This window comes from Carcharodon carcharias, chromosome 17 (assembly GCF_017639515.1).
Source record: "Carcharodon carcharias isolate sCarCar2 chromosome 17, sCarCar2.pri, whole genome shotgun sequence".
NCBI lineage: Eukaryota > Metazoa > Chordata > Chondrichthyes > Lamniformes > Lamnidae > Carcharodon > Carcharodon carcharias.
In genome coordinates this window covers 61,488,257-61,508,645 of record NC_054483.1, presented here as the reverse complement: position 1 = coordinate 61,508,645, position 20,389 = coordinate 61,488,257, and positions in this window count along the sequence as shown.

Genomic DNA, 20,389 nt, shown 5'->3' with positions numbered 1-20,389 from the left:
TAGGATGTTCAATACTAACTTTTTTCGCAGGCTTCAACCATCAGAGAGACCTTGCTTAAGTTGGGCCATGTCCTGGAGTGTGAGCTTTACACAAATTCAACCACAGAAATGGTACTTACAGTGGAAACAAATTGCATCATAGCACAGAACCTTTACATCGCTGACAATTTCCAAGCCAGCTCATACAGTATGGAAATCTCCAGTCGATCCATAGCACATGAATCCATCAAGTAGACCAGTGATGGATTAATCATCACACCTTCATTGCTATGCCTGAGTATGTCATGAAAAATAAAATAATTATCATAATGTTATTGTGATTTATTGCAAAAGTGGATAAATAGTGGAGTTTGGATAATTCTCTGTGTGAGAGGGAGATTTAATTGAATTGGAGACAGCTGGTCTGGAGCATTTGAGTTATCAAAAGGGAAGCTAGGTTTGAAATGCTCAATACGTAAACATGGCTGAAGGTTTACACTGTGAGGTGTGAGGAACATTTGCACTTTTAGATAAATTAGGTTAGTTTGAATTTCAAAGAGGTGGTAAGATGTTACACCTAGCCATAAGATGCTAAGCCAGTGAGTTTATTTTTCCCAAAGGTTTCTGATAATATGAGCACTATGAAAGATTTATGTTATGAGAATAGTAAGGTTGCAAAAACATATCGGAACAAAAGGATTTGCATTAAAAAGGGAGAAACATGTATAAAGGAGATGAGGTTATGTGTAAGGGGGAAGGAATTCTAAGATCTAACACAAGTGTGAAAAGCCTACAGCCTCTATGCATCAAGGAACTGGGGCTGAGAAAACTCACCATGAATTCTCCTATCAGAGTATCATGTTGCTTTGCCTGGGTCTGTTTAAATTTATTTGTTGTTTTGCTATTGCCTTAACAGAGGTGTAACTGGGAGCCAGATTAATTAGGGGAGTTAGCCATTAGTATAGTAGTAATTTGTATACCTTTTTATGTGCTTAAAATCTTTTCTTCAATTAATAATTGTTTAATTTAGTTTTGTAAAAAAGCTCTATGTCTCGGTGAACTTATTACTACTGAATTCAAGACATGCAACTTGAAAGAAAATACAAATTGCAAAACAGTTGTGGCAGATGTTTCAAGTTTCCCTCTGGGATTTGAGAAGCTCAGCATTTGCCATCCACTGTGCCATAACAAAATTGGAGGCTTGTCCGGCATATATTTGAAACTCCTTGATTGGTTTGGGATTGGTGAATCTTAAGGTTACGATTATGAGAAGCACTTTGAATTCAGGGGTTGGTGTGAGGTTTTTCTTTTAAGTGGTGAGACTGATATATGGCATTGGCAGTTGCTAAGGCTTCTCTGGGAGTTGAAGTTATATGTTTGGTTGGTTTACAAAAGGTAAATAAAGCTAAGTTAATGGAATTGGTGATAAGTTACAATTAGAATTATCTGCAAAGGTAAGGAAATCATAACTGAAGGTATAGCACAGCATTTGAAATTGAAAAGAATACCCAAGAGACCAAGTTCTCCAAGTTGCTGGAATGGACTCAAATTCAGTTGCAAATCAAAAAGTGAAACTAGTGGCAGCAGATAAAGAAAGGGTTGAGAAAGCAAAGGAAAAGGAAAAAGAAAGAGCATTTCAGATGGAATTAGAAATAGCAAGGCTAGAAAAGGAAGAAAGAGAAAAAGAGAGATGAAGAGAATTCTGCTGGCCGTTAAAAGAGAGACGTCAGAAGGCTAGATCAGAACCCAGTGGGGAAATGTTTAAATTTGTACAAGCTCTTCCAAAGTTTGAAGAAAGAGATGTGGAGGCGTTCTTTATTCCATTGAGAAGATAGCTAAACAGATGAAATGGCCACAGGAAAACTGAACATTGTTGTAACAATCCAGGTTGATGGATACAGCACTTGAGGTTTATGCTTCATTGTCAGAAGGAATGTTGTGAACTAGGATGTGGTAAAAAAAAATACTATTTTGAATACATTTGAGTTGGTTCCTGAGGAATACAGGCAGAAATTTAGGAATATGAGAAAACAGCCAGGCAAACTTATATTGAGTTTGAGAGAGTAAAACACAGTGTGGATAGGGGCATTAAAGATAGAGATGACATATGCAGTTCTTAGAGAGGTAATTTTTTTCAGAAGAATTTAAAGTTTCAATTCCTTAAGTAGCAAGAACTCACGTGGAGGAACAAAGAGTTGAAATGATAAGGCAAGAAGCAAAGATAATTGATGACTTTGGGCAGAATTTTGCCCTTGGTGGGCGATCGGGCCCCACGGCTCAGCGGCGGGCGGGCAGCCAACACCCAGCGCCGAAACGGGGCCCACCGCCATTTTGAGTGGGAAGGCCAATTAAATCCCCCCCAGAGGCCTGCCCAACAGGAAGTGCTATGCGCTCCCTGTGTGGGGGAGGTGGGGTGGGGTGGGGGAGGGAATCCCCAACTGTCAAAGTGCACTCTTTCGCGCATGTGCAGGAAAGAGCGCACTGCTCCCTGAGGCAAAATGCTGTCTCAGGGAGTTTACTGACAGGTAAGAAAAGTCAAAAAAAAATATTAAAATTACTAATATGTCCCCTCATGTGACAATGTCACATAAGATGGGACATGTTAATAAGAAACACAAAGTTTATTAAATTTTAAAAAAAACGGACATGAAGTGTCATGAATAATCTGGAGCCCGCAGGGCTCCTGGCCTGCCCGCCAGCCTTAAGCTTGCACGGGCAGGGTCTTTAACAAGGCTAATTAGCCTGTCAATGGCTTTAATTGGCCATTGACAGGTTGGCGGGCGGACAGCTGATTTCACTGTCCGCCCGCCTTCCTGAAGATTTAAATGGACCGGGATGATGTTGGGGCTTCCTCCCGACATCATCCCGCATCATTTTCCCCTCAGCAAGCGGGCCCTGCCCTCAAATCGTCAAAGGGAAAATCCCGGCCTATGAGTTAATTCATAAATCTAAACATTTTTTCATCACCCTTTTAACTCAGAGAAGGACAGAAAGTGGGAAGGTGAAAGGAAGGTTGGTAGTCAGGGATAAAAAGGAGGAGGTGGAAATTCCCAGGAAGTATTTTCTCAGAATAAAATGGAAGTTGCTAAGAGTAGAATTGACACTTGAAAATTGAGGTGTTTTCTTTGTAATAAAGCTGGGCGCACAAAGTCATTGTGTTGGAAGTAACAGGGAAAATCTGTTGGGATTATTGGGGTGCAGAAAAGTTCCAGAAGTAAAAGTGCTGTGGGTTCTGAGGTTCAGGCACAGGAAAAACTAATGGTTTGTGTACAGGTAAAACAGGGAGAATCAGTGATAGTTAAAGAAGTGGAATGTGTTCACAATTTACACAAGACAATTCTGAGGAGAGGTTGAAGAAATGTTTAAAGATTTTGTATGTGAAGGGAAAGTCTTTCCATGTGTACAGGGTGGAGTAGGTAAAGATAAAATCTTAGGAGACACAGGGGCTGGTCAGTCCTTAATATGCGGGATGATGACATTTGTTGTTCAGAGGGAGTATTGCAGGAACAGGTGATAATAAGTGGGGTTCATGGAGATACTAAACCTATTCCATTGTGGAAGGTAAATTTAAAGAGTAAGTGGAAAACAGGTGAGATGATTGTTGGAGTAGTGGAAACATTGCCTACTGTAGGGGTTCAATTTATTTTAGGTAATGATATAGCTGGATCACAAATGTGGATGATGCCCATAGTAGTTGAGCAGTCTGTAAAGGTGTTTTCCACGGAGGTGTTTCAGAGAGAGCGTCCTGGATTGTTTCCAGAATGTGTGATAACAAGATCACAGGCTCACAGGTTGAAACGGGAAGAATAGGAAGTTAAAGGACAGGGAGAAGGTGTGGAAGGCCAATTAGTTGACATTGTGTGTGATAATTTTGTTCAGAAAGAAAGAATGGAGGATAATGCAGTGAGCTATTTAGCTCAAGGCAGTTGGTAGATTTACAGAAAAAGGATATGCAGATAAGACAGTTATATCAGACAGCTTACTCAGAAACAGAGGCAAATATATTCCAGAATGTTATTGCCTTAAGGGTAATGTTTTAATGAGAGCATGGCAGCTGTATCATGTTTCAGCAGAAGAAAACTAGAGGGAAGTACATCAGGTTGTTATACCATTTGGATATAGAAATGAGATCCCAAGAATAACTCATGAAATTCCAATGGGGCAACATTTAGTAATTAGAAAGACACAGGCAAAAATATTTTAAAAAGAATGATTTTATTGGCCTGGATTGCCTAGAGATATAGTCAAATTCTGTATAACAAGTCACACATGTCAGGTGATAGGGAAACCACAAGCAGTGGTTAAGCTGGCACTTTTAATTTCAATTCCAGTATTTGAAGAATCTTTTACTAGGGTCATGATTGATTGTGTACGACCTCTCCCTAAGACTAAAAGTGGAAATCAGTAACAAAAACAGAAAATGTTGGAAAAACTCAGCAGGCCTAACAGCATCTGTGGAGAAAGAAAGAGTTAACATTTCGAGTACATATGACCCTTCTTCAGAGCTAAAGAGAAGTAGCAATGTGATGAAATTTATACTGGGCGGTGAAGCAGGTGAAGCTGGGTAGAAGACCACTGATAGGTGGGGGCAAAGGAGAGATTGACAAAGATGTCATGAGCAGAAGGACAAAGGGAGTGCTAATAGTAGTGGTGAGGGCTAAAAAAGGTGCTGATAGAGGCATAAAGGTAAGAAAGCAGAATATGATAACTTCAGAACAAGGGTAAGCACTCTGTGAAAGAACACCATGGAACTAGTAACAGATGGCCCTTTGGGGGTGGGGTGAGGGGAGGGGGTGATGGTGTGGAAAAAGGATAAAAAATGGGATAAAAGGGGATTAAAAAGGGGATAAAATAATGAATATAAATAAAAATAAATGTAAGTGGATAAAAATAAAAATGAATTTTGAGAAAAGGGATTAAAAAAGGGTTGAAGATAGAGGAGAGAGTAGATTTAGTAGATCATGAGCTCTCTCCTCTATCTTCATCCCTTTTCTAATCCCTTTTATCAAAATTCATTTTTATTTTTTATTTGTTTATTTTTATTTTTATCCATTTTTTATTTCTATTCATTTATTCGTTGTTTTACCCTTTTTTACCCCCCTTTATCTCATTTTCTATCTTTCTCCTCTAATCAAATTGGATAATGAGGGTGCCTTAAAAATTTAAATGTAATATTGAGTTACTGGCCAGACAAGTGTCAAAGTGATTTGGAGAAGCTATTCTAGTCACACAAAGCTATTTGTGGGAATAAGCAAATTTAGCTATACATGATGTGTGTGTAGAAGTTTCATCTTCGATAAGGCAACATCCTTATAGATTAAATCTGGTAACATCATCACAAGTACAGAAAGAAATTGAATTCATGCTTCAAAATGATATCAATGAGTCTTGTTGCAGTAATTGGGTTTGCTTATTGTGATGATACCAAAACCAGGTGGAACACAAAGACTGTGTGTAGACTATTGAAAGGTGAATGCAATGACAAAAACAAATCCATATCCTATACCATGGTTGGAAGATTGCATGGAGGAAGTGCAACAATCAAGGTTTATCACAAAGATTGTCTTGCTAAGAGGATATTGGCAAGTACTGTTATCGGAGAGAGCAAATAAGATATCAGCTTTTGTGATGCTAAATTGATTATATCAGTTTAAAGCCATGCCATTTGACATGAAAGATGCATCTGCAACAGTTCAAAGACTAAGAAATAAAGTAATTGCAGGACGGAACAATTGTGCTGTTTATATTGATGACTTGATAGTTTTCAGTCAAACATGGGAGGAGTATTTACAACATCTGGAAGAATTGTTTTGTTGATTACAAGAAGCTAATTAGGTAATGAACTTGGCTAAAAGTGAATTTGAAAAAGCTCAAGTTGCACATTTAGGCCATACCATTGGACATGGTAAGGTGGCTCCCAGAAATGTGCAAGTCAAGGCTATTGTGGATTTCCCCATGCCTACAACAAAATGAGAAGTTTTGAGATTTCTGGGCATGAACTATTAAAAAAGAACATGAAGTTTCAATGTACACTGGATTGCCCGAAGGCATTTGACAGTTTTAAAACTGTATTGACTATGACACCAGTTTTGGCAGTACCCAATTATGCCAAGCAATTTAAGTTGGCCATTGATGCAAGCGATATTGGCATTGTATTGTTACAAGAAGATGGAACTGGAATTGAAAAAATTGAAAAACCGATAGGGTATTTTTTTCACGGAAGTTGAATGTACAACAGAGAAGATATTCAATGATTGAAAAGGAGACTCTGGGTCTGATGTTAGCATTGCAGCATTTTGAGATTTACATTGCAAACAATTAATCAGAAACAATTGTTTATATAAAACACAATCTTTTAAAATTTCTGGACAAATTTTGAAACAGAAGTGCAAGGCTATTCAAATGGAGTTTATTACTGCAACCATTTAATCTAGAGGCTATACATGTGGCTGGACGAGAAAATCTAATTGCAGATGTATTGTCAAGAGTTTGAAGCTGAAAGGGAAAATTGGAGATCCAAAAACCTGGACACTGGATTGGAATGATTTCTGTTGATACAAAGGATTTGTATATATATTGTTATGTTAATGCATGCATCTGGTAATGTAATAGTGTGAGTATATAGGTAAAGTATAGAAGGTAATGTAAAATGGGTTGAGAAAATGAAGCTATCTTTTTTTAAATTATGATGGTTCATTTTCCAGTAAGGGGGAGGGTGTCATGAAATTATAATAATTTTCATAATATTATTGTGATTTATTATAAAAGTGGGTTAATAGTGGAGTTTGGATAGTGTGTGTGTGTGTATGTATGTGTGTTTGATTTAATTGAATTGGAGACAGCTGGTCTGGAGCTTTTGAGTTATCGAAAGAGAAGCTAGGTTTGAAATGCTAAATATGTAAACATGGCTGAAGTTTTAGAATGTGAGATGTTAGGAACATTTTCATTTTTAGATAAATTAGGTTAGCTTGAATTTCAAAGAGATGGTAAGGTGTTACATAAGAACCTAAGCCAAACAGTGAGTTTATTTTCCCAAAGGTTACTGATAATATAAGCACTATAAAAGATTTATATTATGGGAAAAGTAAAGTTGCAATGTTATATTGGAACAATGGGATTAGCACTAAAAACATTTATAAAGGAGATGAGGTTATGTGTAAAGGGGAAGGAATTCTAAGATCTAACACAAGGGTGAAAATCCTCTCTGCATCAAGGAACTAGATCTGAGAAAGCTCACTTTGAATTCTCCTATCAGGGCATCATGTTGCTTTGCCTGTCTATTTAAATCTATTTGTTTTTTGCTGTTGCCTTAACGGAGATGTAACTGGACCCAAATTAATTAGGGGAGTTAGCAGTTAGTACAGCAGTAATTTGTAGACCTATGTACGTACTTAAAATCTTTTCTTTCATTAATAAATTTTTAAATTAGTTTTGTAAAAAAAAAACTCTACATCTCAGTGAACTTATTACGACTGAATTCAAGCCATGCATTTTGAAATAAAATGCAGATTGCAAAACAGTTGTGGTAGTTGTTTCAAGTTTCCCTCTGGGATTTGAGCAGCTCAGCATTTACCATCGGCTGTGCCATAACAAGACACTACATCTCCATTAGGTGTCAGAAAATTGAATCTTTGGAGCAACAATTGAATACATTCAATGCCATTAGGTAGGATGTGCAATGTCTGGATTTTGCTCTCCAGAGGCTGGTTTACTCCAAAGCTTTGCTGCGATTATCACTTCTGAACATGGAAGTGCGATCTTAGAAAGGCATCAAATAATCTATTACCTAAAACAATCTAAATTGCAGCCTTATATTTTTGAAACTGTTTTGGTCCTTATCTTTGTTTTGTGTATATTACATTTTTTTAATTTATAAAAAAAATTAAGTTTGAAATATTAATCATTTTTACCTTGAACTGCCTTTTGATTAGATACAGTAAGCACAAAGCAGTGGTGGTTCGATACACTACCAGATAACAGACTTGTGAGGAAACTTAGGTCATGGAATAAAAGGGGCAGTAGCAACATGGATACAAAATTGGCTAAGGGATAGGAAACAGAGAGTAATGGTTAATGGGCATTTTTCGGGCTGGAAGAAAGTTTGTAGTGGAGTTCCCCAGGTGTCGGTATTGTGACCTTTGCTTTTCTTGATATATTTAAATGAGCTAGATATTGGTGTGCAGGGGACAGTTTCAAAGTTTGTGGACAGCACAAAACTTGGGAGAATTGTAAACTGTGAGGAGGACAGTGTAGAATTTCAAAAGGACATTGACACATTGGTGGAGTGGGCAGTTAGGTAGCAGATTAAGTTCAATGCGGAGAAGTGTGAGATTATACACTTTGGTACAAAGAACATGGAGAGACAATATAAAATAAAGTACACTATGCTAAAGGGTTTTCACGAGCAGAGAGACCTGGATGTATATGTAAAGTTGGTAGGACAGGTAGAGAGAGCTGTTTCTAAAGCATACAGCATTCTAGGCTTCAATAATAGGGCATAGAGTGGAGCAGGGAGATTATGATGAACTTATATAAGATACTGGTTAGACGTCAGCTGGAGTATTATGTACAGTTCTGGGTGCCACACTATAGGAATGTGAGCGCATTGGAGAGAATGCAGAAGAGGTTTACAAGAATGGTTCCAGGGATGAGACACATGAGTTATGAGGAAAGATTGGAGGAATTGGGACTGTTTTCCTTGGAGAGGAGAAGGCTAAGAGGAGACTTGATAGAAGTTTTCAAAATCATGAGGAGTCTGGACAGAGTAGATTGGGAGAAACTGTTCCCGCTCGTAAACAGATCGAGAACCAGAGAGCACCGTTTTAAAGTGTTTTGCAAAAGAAGCAAATGCGGGGTGAGAAAAAAACTTTTTAGTAGTTAGGGTTTGGGATGCACTGCCTGGAAGTGTGGTGGAGGCAGGTTCAATTGAGGCATTCAAGAGGGCATTGGATGATTATTTAAATAGAAACAATATGCAGGGTTACGGGGAAAAGGCAGGAGATTGGCACTCAGTTAAAATGCTCAGAGAGCTGGTGCAGACATGATGGGCCAAATGGCCTCCTTCTACACCGTAATGATTCTGTGATTCTGTGAACCTCGTCCTCTGTCACCACAGAGGGAGCAGCTGGCCCACAGGAGGACAGCCAAAGCAAGCTGGGGCCCTCAGGGCCTCAGCTTTCCAGAGAACACATGCCAAAGTCATCAGAGGAAACAGGGCCAACCACTGCACAGGTTGTCTCCACCCCTGCTGCGGATGTCAGGGCAGCACCTAGAAGTGGTAGGCCTAGAAAAGTTAAGAATTTCTGATCACAAATGGTTGCACAGGTGAACACATTTTGTCACTACATAATCTGAAAATATATTCACTTCCACTGACTAATGCGTAATGTTGTCTTTCAGTTTTATTGACAGGCTTCGCGAATCCACTCACAGCTGCCTGCCCCCCCCCCCACTAGCAGTTCAGCTGTACGCGGCCAGGCCACAGGTGATTCTGGAGGGAGGAGTGTGTGTGGCAGGGCCTTTCGGAGCCTCGTACAAGCACTCTCCCACGCATGCAGTTCCTTCATCCATCACACTCATCTTACAGTCCTGAACATTTTCAATGCTGCCTGCTGGGGTTCTCTTTCAGTTGTCCATCTGACCTGACCTGCATCTCCATCCACATATTGATTGCACTGCCATGCAGCACCTGTCCCCGTCCAAGTGAGTCTCCACTCACTTTCGATTTCAACAATCATGGTAGTAGTGAAGTATACTGTTAGCTCCCCTGTCCTTTCCCCTTCCCCAGTCTCCCATGCCCTTTGCCCCATCACTTTTGGCACCCCCCCCCACCCCCCGCTACCCCGGCATCACCTTCCACCTCCCCACCAGCCTCTACGAACCCAAACCCTTGTGTTTCCAGGATGTCCATGTGAACATTCACGTTCCCTACCTTGCTGAGAATCCCACTCTCATACACATTGACCTCCCTGACCTTGTCCTTCTCACCACAGGGTCCGTGTCTGCCTTCAAGCACCCATCAACCACCTTTGCTGTTCCTTCTACCACTACCAGTACACCCTCAACGTTCCACCCTACCGGCTCCCTCTGCCCCCTCTCAAACTCACCATTCCCTCCTGCCATGCTGTCATGATAATGAAGGAAAAACATCGAATTGCATCCAGAAACATTGGACTTTTAAAATAAGACCTGAGTTTTAAAAAAAATGCGCACAAGCCATTGTCTAGAATGCTGCAGGGTGACTCCCTAAGAGGTAAGTGAACCCCACCCAGTTGCTAGACAAGGTGCTTCTAAAGGTATCCAGAAACTAATTGCTCCTTCTGGTAGAGACAATGGGACATAATGAGAGATGAGTAACATCTCGTCAAGATATTCTGCGAGCAATGCCCAGACTGATTTGTAAATTTGCTTCCCATTTGGAATATACGAAGAAGAGGTTAAAAATTAGTTGAAAAGCTGCTCCAGTGTCTGTCTGTTGGTGGGTGTTCTGAGAGAGAGCAAGTTCTAGACCCAGAAGTAACAGCCACATGCAGCACCTCTGCATATCACCATTTTGCAAGTATCTCGTTCACGTTCCCTACCTTTCCCTCTCCCAATCTCTTTCCCTCTCCACCGAATTCAACACTACTGGAACCCCAAAACCAACTATTTGTGTACTGGAGCCAACTCTACTGGAACCTCAAATCCAAATATTCATCAACTGGAGCCAACTTTACTGGGACCTCAAATCCGACTATTTGTCTACCGGAGTCAATTCCACTGGAATCTCAAATCGCATCGGTCGCAACGCTCAATCACCTACTCCCCCGAGTCAAGGACTGTTCCATATACTTTTTATACACACACACACACATATATATATATATATATATTCATTTGCTTCAAGTTAAATTCTTACTTTTAATCTGCATGTGTTTTGTCCATTCTTGCCTTTGGTAGTTAATAAACTTACTCTTACCTTTAACTCAAGAAAGTCTGATTAAATTGGCTACTTCAAAACCAGAATGATTGGGTTTGGGGAAGAGGTATCCATGAAATGGATCCTTTTTAGATTAAATCTTGTTATGACCAATAGGAGGGGTGCCTGAATAAAGACAGGGAGTCGGTTCATCCTCCCTCACCTGGGGCATAACAATTTGGGGGGACCCAGGCAGACGGTTACAAATTGAGGGATCTTGCCTGGATGAACAACTTTGCGGTCCTCACCTGGGGGTGGGTCGTAACAACCCTCACCCTTAATTTGCTCCCCAGGAGGCAGTCATTGACTCCACAGACACCTCCCTTGCATGTTCACCTGGACATCACCACCCTCACTCCCTCTGCCACCTTTACTCCCTCCTCCATCCTTACATATTCCTCCATACAGATAGTGTCCCCCCTCCAAACTCTGTCCCCTCTCCAACTCCCTCCTTCCCCTGGACAACATCTCACCTCCATAGTCCCTCCTTCCCCTCGACACCTTCCCCCTTCCAAACCCCCTCGCTTACACGTCGTTCCCCCCACCTTACACCTATCTCCCCACCTGCTGCATTGCCTCCCGTTACTCTCCTCCCCCATACTTCCTCCTCCCCCCAACAACCTCACCCTGCCCCCGGTACACCATCCTCTCTCAGTAAAACCTAGACCTTGGTCTCCCTCCACGGGCCCTTGGTACACCTTCCTCTCCCACAACAGCTGGATCTTCCTCTCCCCCAATCCAACAATCATCCATAGCAGCCCATGGCTAAGACCATGATGTTCTGAAGCAGACCCCATACATCAACGGAGACCTCCCACCTTCACAAAGATGTTTCTCGTTGGAGCCATATCCATGAGAATTGACCCAACATGCGATGCCCATGTTCCTCCAGGGTCCGGTAGCTCTAGGGCTCCAGCATCTTCTCTCCTCAGATGTTCTGGATCTGACCAAGGCCCTAACGGTAAGTCCTGAATTCTGCACATCACACATGCTCAGGTATGTTCTGGGCCAACATGTCTTCCCACCGGCATAATGGTAAATCTGGCGTAGGGGGATGATTCCGTCGGGCCTTACTTTGCATCTCATTACTGGGATGCAAATCGGGTTCATGCCGGTCTCCAGTGAGATTCACATTCTGCCATGATGGATATGATCAGATGATCCCACTGTGCTTTCACGTCAGTGTGAAATCGATTTCTGCCCCTCATACAGAATTGTCGTGCCCCCTCCCCCCGCCCCCACCACCCGCCATGACACCCAATCCCAACAGGACTAGAAAATTCCGGCCCATGAATTCCCAAAAAGGCTCAAGCTCCTGTTTGAAATCTTTGCTAGAAACATTTTAAACACACAAAATGCAGCTGTATAGGTATGGTTGATCATTTACTTTATTTTTTTTCAAATCTTTTATGTCTCTAAGCGTTTTTCCAGATTTCTTACTGTAATGAGAATCCATGAGAGCAGCCAAAAAGACTAAGGGTTACCCATTTTTAAATCTGTCCATACTAATTTTGGAATCTTATTCCTAAGAGAATGGTTCACTTACATTGCATATTCACTCCCTTGTTTTGATTATTCCTCAAAGCTTGTACTGAAGGATCTGATTTCAAATTGCATGAACAACCACGGGCTTGAAATAGGATAAGACCTGTTTTTAGACACGTTCACAATGTGAGGTTGTTCTACGCCTGATGGAACTGGTGTGAGTGTCACATATCTCAGGATCAAATATGACACCAAGGTCTGGCTCAGCCTCAGACAGTTGTCAAGAAGAGGATGTAGTTGGTGGAAAGGGAATGCAGTTTATTACGGGATTTGAAAATAATGGCTTCTGTCTTTCCAGTGTTTATTTGGAGGAATTTTCCGCTCATCCAGTACTAAATATCCGACAAGCAATCAGATAATTTAGAGGGGGAGGTGGGGTCAAGGAAGAGGTAGAGCTGGGTAATATCAGAAAGTTGTGAGGGGAGGGGGGGGAGTCAGGAATAGATCCTAGGGGAGCACCTGACGTAATGGTGCAGGAGTGAGAAGAGAGGCCGTTGCAGGTGATTCTGTGACTATAATAGGAGAGATACAAATCAAAACCAGGTAAGTGGAGGCCCACGCAGTCAGAGAATGGTGGAGAAGGTTTGGATTAGAATTTTGTGGTCAATTGTGTCGAAGATTGTAGATAGACTGAGGAGGAGGAGGAAGGATGGCTTATCTTTGTCACAGTCACATAGGGTGTCATTCACGACTTTGGTAAGAATAGCCTCGGTAATACAATATGGGTTGGGAGGAATTTGAACAAGGAGTTCTGAGAAAGATGGGCACAGATTTGGGAGGTGACATCATGTTCAAGGACTTCGGAGTGGAAAGCAAGGTTGGGGCAGTGGTTTGCAAGGATGGAGAGATAATGGTTTGTTTTTTAGGTAGAGGGGCGATTATAGCAGGTTTGATGAAGAAGAAGACAGTACCTGAGGAGAGGGAACTGCTAATAATGTCAGCTAACATAAGAGCCAAGAAGTGAAGTCGAGCGATAGTTTAATAGAAATAAGGCCCAGAGAGCAAGAGATAGATCGGAATGGCAAGATGAACAAGGCTAGGGAAAGGATAGAGTATGTGACAGCTCCCCGGAGGGTGAGATTGCAGATGCAGCAGAGGACTCAGATAATAGAGCAGCATATGTGAAAAGACTGATGAGCATGCACACTGAAAAGCTTGATGCAGTGGCAGGCCTGCCAGAGAGCCTGTTATTGTCAAAAAACATGGAAGAGTCCGGCTCAAATTTGGGACAGAGTGTCACCGAGAGCTTGGAGCCCATGATTTCCAGCCTGGAAGTGGCGGCAAACTCCATAGCAATAGTTGTGGACTCAGCCATGATGGAGAGTCTGGTGTCCAATGTTTCAGTTTCCATTGCAGCACAAGGCATCCAACATCTGGTAGAAATTCAGACTGAAGTCAAAAGATACATGCTTGTTGCCATGCAGACCTAGCTTAGTGCCATGCAAGCTCAGACTGCTGCCATCATATCTACGGATACCAGTGCTCAAAGGAGCTTTCAGACTCTCACAGCAGTTCAGTGGTCAGTGCTCTGGCAGGTTGTTCGGATTGCTGAGTTCCAGCACTGAGGGAATGGCAGTGGCTTCATGGAGCACAAACCTGCTCTTCACTCTTGGGATTATAGCATTCATACTCCCTTCCACTCTGCCAGTTCCCTGTTGTTGCCTCTCAGCCAGCCCAGAATGTTGTCACCCACCCTAATGTAGATACAGTCCAAAGCCCAGAGATGCTTGAAGATATCATGCTAGGCTATCTGCAGTATCCCTACTGAAGGTCAGCAACCTTCCACCAGCCCTACTGCAATCACTAAGGTAACACCATGTAAGAGTGCTAGACTGAACCGTTGTTTGAGGGTGCTGATGGTCTGCTCCACGATGTTTCTCGTTGCAGCACTTACAAGTGTCATTGTAGAACTGTCCACACATGGTGAGATTGTGGAGGGGAGTCATTAGCCACTTGAAGAGCTGTAATGCTTGTTGTTGAGCAATCACTGAGATTCTCCTTCATGGCTTCAGTATGGCAGGAATGGCTGACTGGTGCAGGATGAAGGCATTGCGACTGCTGCTGGAATAGTGGACATTCTGCCACATGATGGGCCAGAATTTTATGAGATGACATCGGATGAGCGTCACAACGTCATTGCGCACTCGCGTGATCTCTCACTTGGCAGGCACGCGTAGCAGTTGGAAGCGTGCCCGCCGACATCTAACAGGCAATTAAGCCCATTAAGGGGCAATTGAAAGCAAATTTTCATGGCCTGTCCACTTTTGCAGTTAGCGATGGGCCGATCAGCCAGGCGGCCTTTATATTTTTTGCTGAAATCGATCCAGTGTGGGATAAAATCTCTGTGGGGAAATAAAATAAAAAGAGAAGTCTGGGGACTGGGTTTTCATGAAGTAGGCTTTTAGGCGTTGATTATGCTGCATGGACATATTTTGTAGCATTTTTGTTGTTTTGTTTATTCTGTGGAGGTCTGAAGCTCCCTGGAAGCGCTCACTAGCACCCACGGTGAGATTGGTGCCGGCCCTCTTCCCGCCCCCACTGGCAATGCTGAGCCTTTCTCAGCACGCGTTTCATGCTGGCTGGCCATTGATTGGCCAGTCAGCATGAAATCATGGTCAGGGGCTGATAGCGGTCAGGGCCCCTTTTCCCTTCCTGGGCCTGCCGATTGGGCGCGCCCAATAGTGAAAAATTCAGGCCATGCTCTGTGCATAGTTGCATACCAATTGCGCATTCAGGGAATAGAAACTTCTGTGGCTTTGATTCATCTCCCTGTTAATATGCGGGCCCACAGAGCCACACATGTGCAGTTAATGCCCCCCTGCACCATTGGGAATCCTGTTATCCTCATAAAGCCACACTTTCTAATTCTCTCTGCTTAGTGAGAAGATAATGAAGCTCGCTCTATATAGTAAAGAGCCTCAGGGATCTTCCTGATGCTTGGCTGTCTGTGAAAATTTAGCAATGTTGCTCGCTCCAGCCAGGAAGGGTTCGCTGGTGTAGACCTGCGGCTGCAGGTCAAGTTTGAGGAGGTGGCACAGTTCTGTGACCAACATCTTTGTGAAGCATAGCTGCCACAGGCACTGCTTCTGGCTCCTTGTTGAGTTAGAATTGCCCTCTGAAGACTCTCAGTGGGTATAGCCTTTGTTAAGAGCCCTCCTCCTCTCCCCACGCTGTGGAATCAAAAATGTAAGCTATTGGCTGTGAATCAGTTCAATAGTGTGACAGTATCTTCTTTGTAATTTATTTCTTATGCAACCTAACACTCCACAAGACTTATGGAGGAAACAGCCTTTCATAGATTTACCCAATGCAAAATGCGCATATGTGCAGATGCCATTCCTAAATCAGCCCGTGAAAGTCAAAGTATCTAGCCTAGCCCTGGACTAAGTTGTGAAAACATTATTGAGGAATGTTAACAATGTAAATTTCAGACAAAAAGCCTTCTCAATTAAAAAGCTGTTTGCTAATCAATCAAAATTCAAAGATATGGCATGGCATCTGCTTAAAATCCTTTGACAACTAACTGGTTATATCTCATTTAAGCTTCATATAGCTATTCATTCGTTGCTCGGGTATACTTAGATCAGCATCTTCAGACAAAGCTTCCACATTTTGGCTCATCTACAAATAGCCGGGTCTGATCTCCATATTGTAAGTTAGAATGGAAAGATAGCTTCCATCTTATCTTGAGCTACTTCGAAACAGTTTCCCTTTGTATCTAAAGTTATAAATAAATATATATATATACATAATAAAAGGGGAGGGGAGGTGGGATGAGATCCGATACTATCAGTATTCCACCCCTATTGAAATTGAAAGTTACCCTCAGTAATTTTGCCACTTTGACATAGAACAAAACTCTGCTTTTGTCATAACTATGACTTCAGAGTATCCAGCAACTCTGTGTCAATTGGCATGAATGGTGGGGACAGCAATTTGCCGGTATTTAGGTAAAACCTTATTAATTAATAGATCACATGGAAAAATCTTGCATCATAATTACACCCACATAAAACAATTATACTGTCACATACGGCAACAGGAATTACTTAATAAATAAAAGAAGCTTAGCTCAGGGTTATAATTAACTGGAATTTTCCTAGATTTAGCCGTTTACCTCACACATGCACATTGTACTTACATATCAATTTAGACAGCATTTTGCATTTTTTAAACAACATACCAGAATATTATACTGCTGACATAAGTAACTAAATGGCTCTTTATTAAAACAACTATAAATCCATCACTACATGAAACACATTACGATGCACAGTTAATTTGTTTTCTAAGTGAGTCACAAAGCCAAGTTATTATAGGATGCATTGTTCTTCCATTGGCTTTAACCAACCCACACTGTTTCTAATAGAGATGCATCTTACCTACATCGTGCGCAATATAATTTAATGAATTGTGTGTCCATGCATGGAATAATGTAGAGTCCAAATGCAATTGTATTGAACTTTGCTATTTTCTATTCATTTGTCGGTCCAGTATTAGTGTGCCCTATTATATATATAGAGTAACTGAAAGAAAATATATTCACTATTATCCATATTATAGCATTGTCCATCTTTCTACATGCATAAGACACACGAGGGCAGTCTTTGACTTCAGCCTGAAATGACCATGTTGTTCGCCTGTAATGGCATTGGGAGCTAATCTACTATGTCTACAAATATACAGACAATGATGGTCAGGTGAAGACCCTCTGGTTCATCCAGTCTGCCCCAGAGATCTTCAACACTGTTTAGCACATCATAACACTCTCCACCTCATCTGAAACCATGTGATCTCCAGGGAGAGGAGAAAAACCAGAAAGAAGAAAGTCCATACCAATTTGGGGGAAACAAATTGGGAAATTCCTCTCAGATTTAGCCAGATGATGGAAACTAGTCCAGGAGATCACTCTAGCCATGTATTCCCTGATTCCCTTTTTAAATGAAGCCTGGCTATTTCCAATTCTCTCACACACACCTTCATCTGTCCTGTGGATCATGTCCTTCTCCTATCCAATGGCACCACTCACCATCCACACATACCTGGCATCCTTATCATCTGGCTTGGCAGGTGTCCTGCTTACACTCTCTCCATCTGTAGTTATGCAGGACAAGCTGGCACACAACAAAAGGAAGAGGTCACACACTGGTGGAGGAATGTCTGACATCAAAGTCCTCACAAACAATGAAAATAGAGTCATCCAGTTGGCCGACGACAATCTAGACCATTCCTTTGATGACAGTGAAGTTGGCAGTGCTCAACCAATTGAGGACAAGCAGTGCAACATCCATCAGACAACCTTGTTGTGAGTGAGTTCCCCTGTTCCGCAGTCTCCTGCCATGCACTAATTATCTCTCCTTGCTTTTGCAGGCACATCTGGGAAGTAGCTGAGAAGGTCCAAGACCCAGGTCCTCAACTCAAGCCCTGAAGACACCTTGGAAGAAGAATCTGATGACACCCTAATTGAAGTCCCATCATGGCGCTCACCCACACCCTCCACCAATGCAGAGACACACACCTCAGTGGGACCTAGTGTTAGAATAGCCTCGGGGTCACAATCTGGTGAGCACATCGCATTGTCTGATCCACAGCAGGTGGTGACAGAGACTTCCCAGGTTTCTAGCAATTGGAGGATGACTAAAGGCCAGAAATTTGCTGAGCCCGAGTCAGATGATGAGCCTCTAGACTTGGTCATACCTCAGTTGCTGGAGCTCCAAAGGCAAGCTCGGGAACATCAGAAAGGGATGTCCGCTGCACTCCTCAGATTGCAAGGTACAATGGAGGAGACTGTCCGCCTTCAGTCTGAGATGATAGCACCGAGGTCAAATAGTAACATGGCGGCCGCCATGGAGATCTTGGTCCAGGACATCGGTCCTGCAGGCTGAACACCATCGCCTCCAACAGTGTCAACACAAGAGGGGTGCGGGGCAGCTCAATCTCACTTCAGCTTTCCCTTCTCCTCAAGGAGTCCACTAGGGGCCCATAGGGAGGAGAATCAACAGATGCACACCCCGGGGCCATCCACCCAGGTGACTCCAGAAGTGTCCAGGAGTGTCCATCTGAATCCCCTCTTCCTGTGACTCCATCAGCTCCAGCTCCCCAGGGTGAGATGGGTGCCACTGCCACACAGCAGGGACTCCAAAAGCAGGCCATGGGTCTCCAGATTTTGGCCGTCCAGAGGATGCCCGTCAAGGTAATCATAGACAGGGTGTAGCAGCCAATAGGCTGCCTGCACTTGCGCGGTGGGTGCCAGGGGAGCACCAAGATATAGGGACAGGGTTAGGAAGGTTAGGAAGATGGGCGTGGGTGTTAATCATTTGTACATACAAGACACAGGAATAAAAGTAGGCCATTCAGCCCATTGAGTCTGCTCCACCTTTCAATGAGATCATGGCTGATCTGATAATCCTCAACACCACTTCCCTGCCTTTACCCCATAACCCTTGATTCCTTTACTGATTAAAAATCTGTATATCGCAGCCTTGAATACTTAATGAGCCAGCCTCTGTGCTAAAGAATTCCACAGATTCACTGCCCTCTGAGAGAAGAAATTCCTCCTCATCTCTGTTTTAAGTGGGTGCCCCTTACTCTGAGATTATGCCCTCTGGTCCTAGACTCTCCCACAAGGGGAAACAACCTCTCAGCATCTACCCTGTCAAGCCCCCTAAGAATCTTATATGTTTCAATAAGGTTGCCTCTCATTCTTCTAAACTCCAATGAGTACAAGCCTAACCTACTCAACCTCTCCTCATAAGAAAATCCCTCCATACCCAGGATCAACCTAGTGAACCTTCTGTGGACTGCCTCCAATGTCAGTATATCTTTGCTCAGGTAAGGAGACCAAAATTGTTCACAGTATTCTAGGTGTGGTCTAACTAGTGTCTTGCATAGCTTTAGCAAGACTTCCCTATTTTTATACTCCATTGCCTTTGAAATAAAGGCCAACATTCCACTTGCCTTCCTATTACATGTTGAACTTGTAAGTCGGCTTTTTGGGATTCATGCACAAGGACTCCCAAATCCCTCCGTGCTGCAGCTTCCTGCAGTCTTTCTCCATTTAACTAATATTTAGCTCCTCTATTTTTCCTGTAAAGGTGCATAACCTCACATTTTCCCATACTATATTCCATCTGCCAAGTTTTTGCCCACTTACTTAATCTGTCTATATCTCTCTGTAGACTCCTTATCTCCTTATGTCATCGTCCACTTACATTCCCACCTGTTTTTGTGTCAACCGCAAACTTGGCAATAGTACATTCACTTCCTTCATCTAAGTCATTAATATATATATTTTAAATAATTGAGGTCCCAGCATGGATCCCTGTAGTACTCCACTAGTTACAGGTTGCCATCCTGAAAATGCCCCCCTTATCCCAACTCTCTGTCTTCTATTAATAAGCCAATCCTGTATCCATGCTAATATACTACCCTCATGGGCTCTTATCATATTAAATATCCTTATGTGCACTACCTTATCGAACACCTTTTGGAAATCTAAATATGTTATGTCTACTATTTCCCCTTTATCTATCCAGCTTGCTACCTCCTCAAAGAATTCTAATGAATTTGTCAGGCATGATTTCCTCTTCATGAAGCCATGCTGACTCTGCTTGATTAAATTATGTATTTCTAAATGCTCTGCTGTTAAATCCTTTATAATAGACTCCAACATTTTTCCAATGACAGATGTTAAGCTAACCGGCCTATAGTTACCTGTTTTTTGGCTCACTCCCTTTTTGAATAAGGGTGACATTGGCCGTTCTCTAACTGTCTGGGACTTTTCCAGAATCTAAGGATTCTTGGAAGATTACTACCTGTGCATCCACTATTTGTGTAGCTACTTCCTTTAATATCCTAGGATGCAACTCATTAGGTCCAGGGGACTTATTGGCCTTTAACACCATTAGT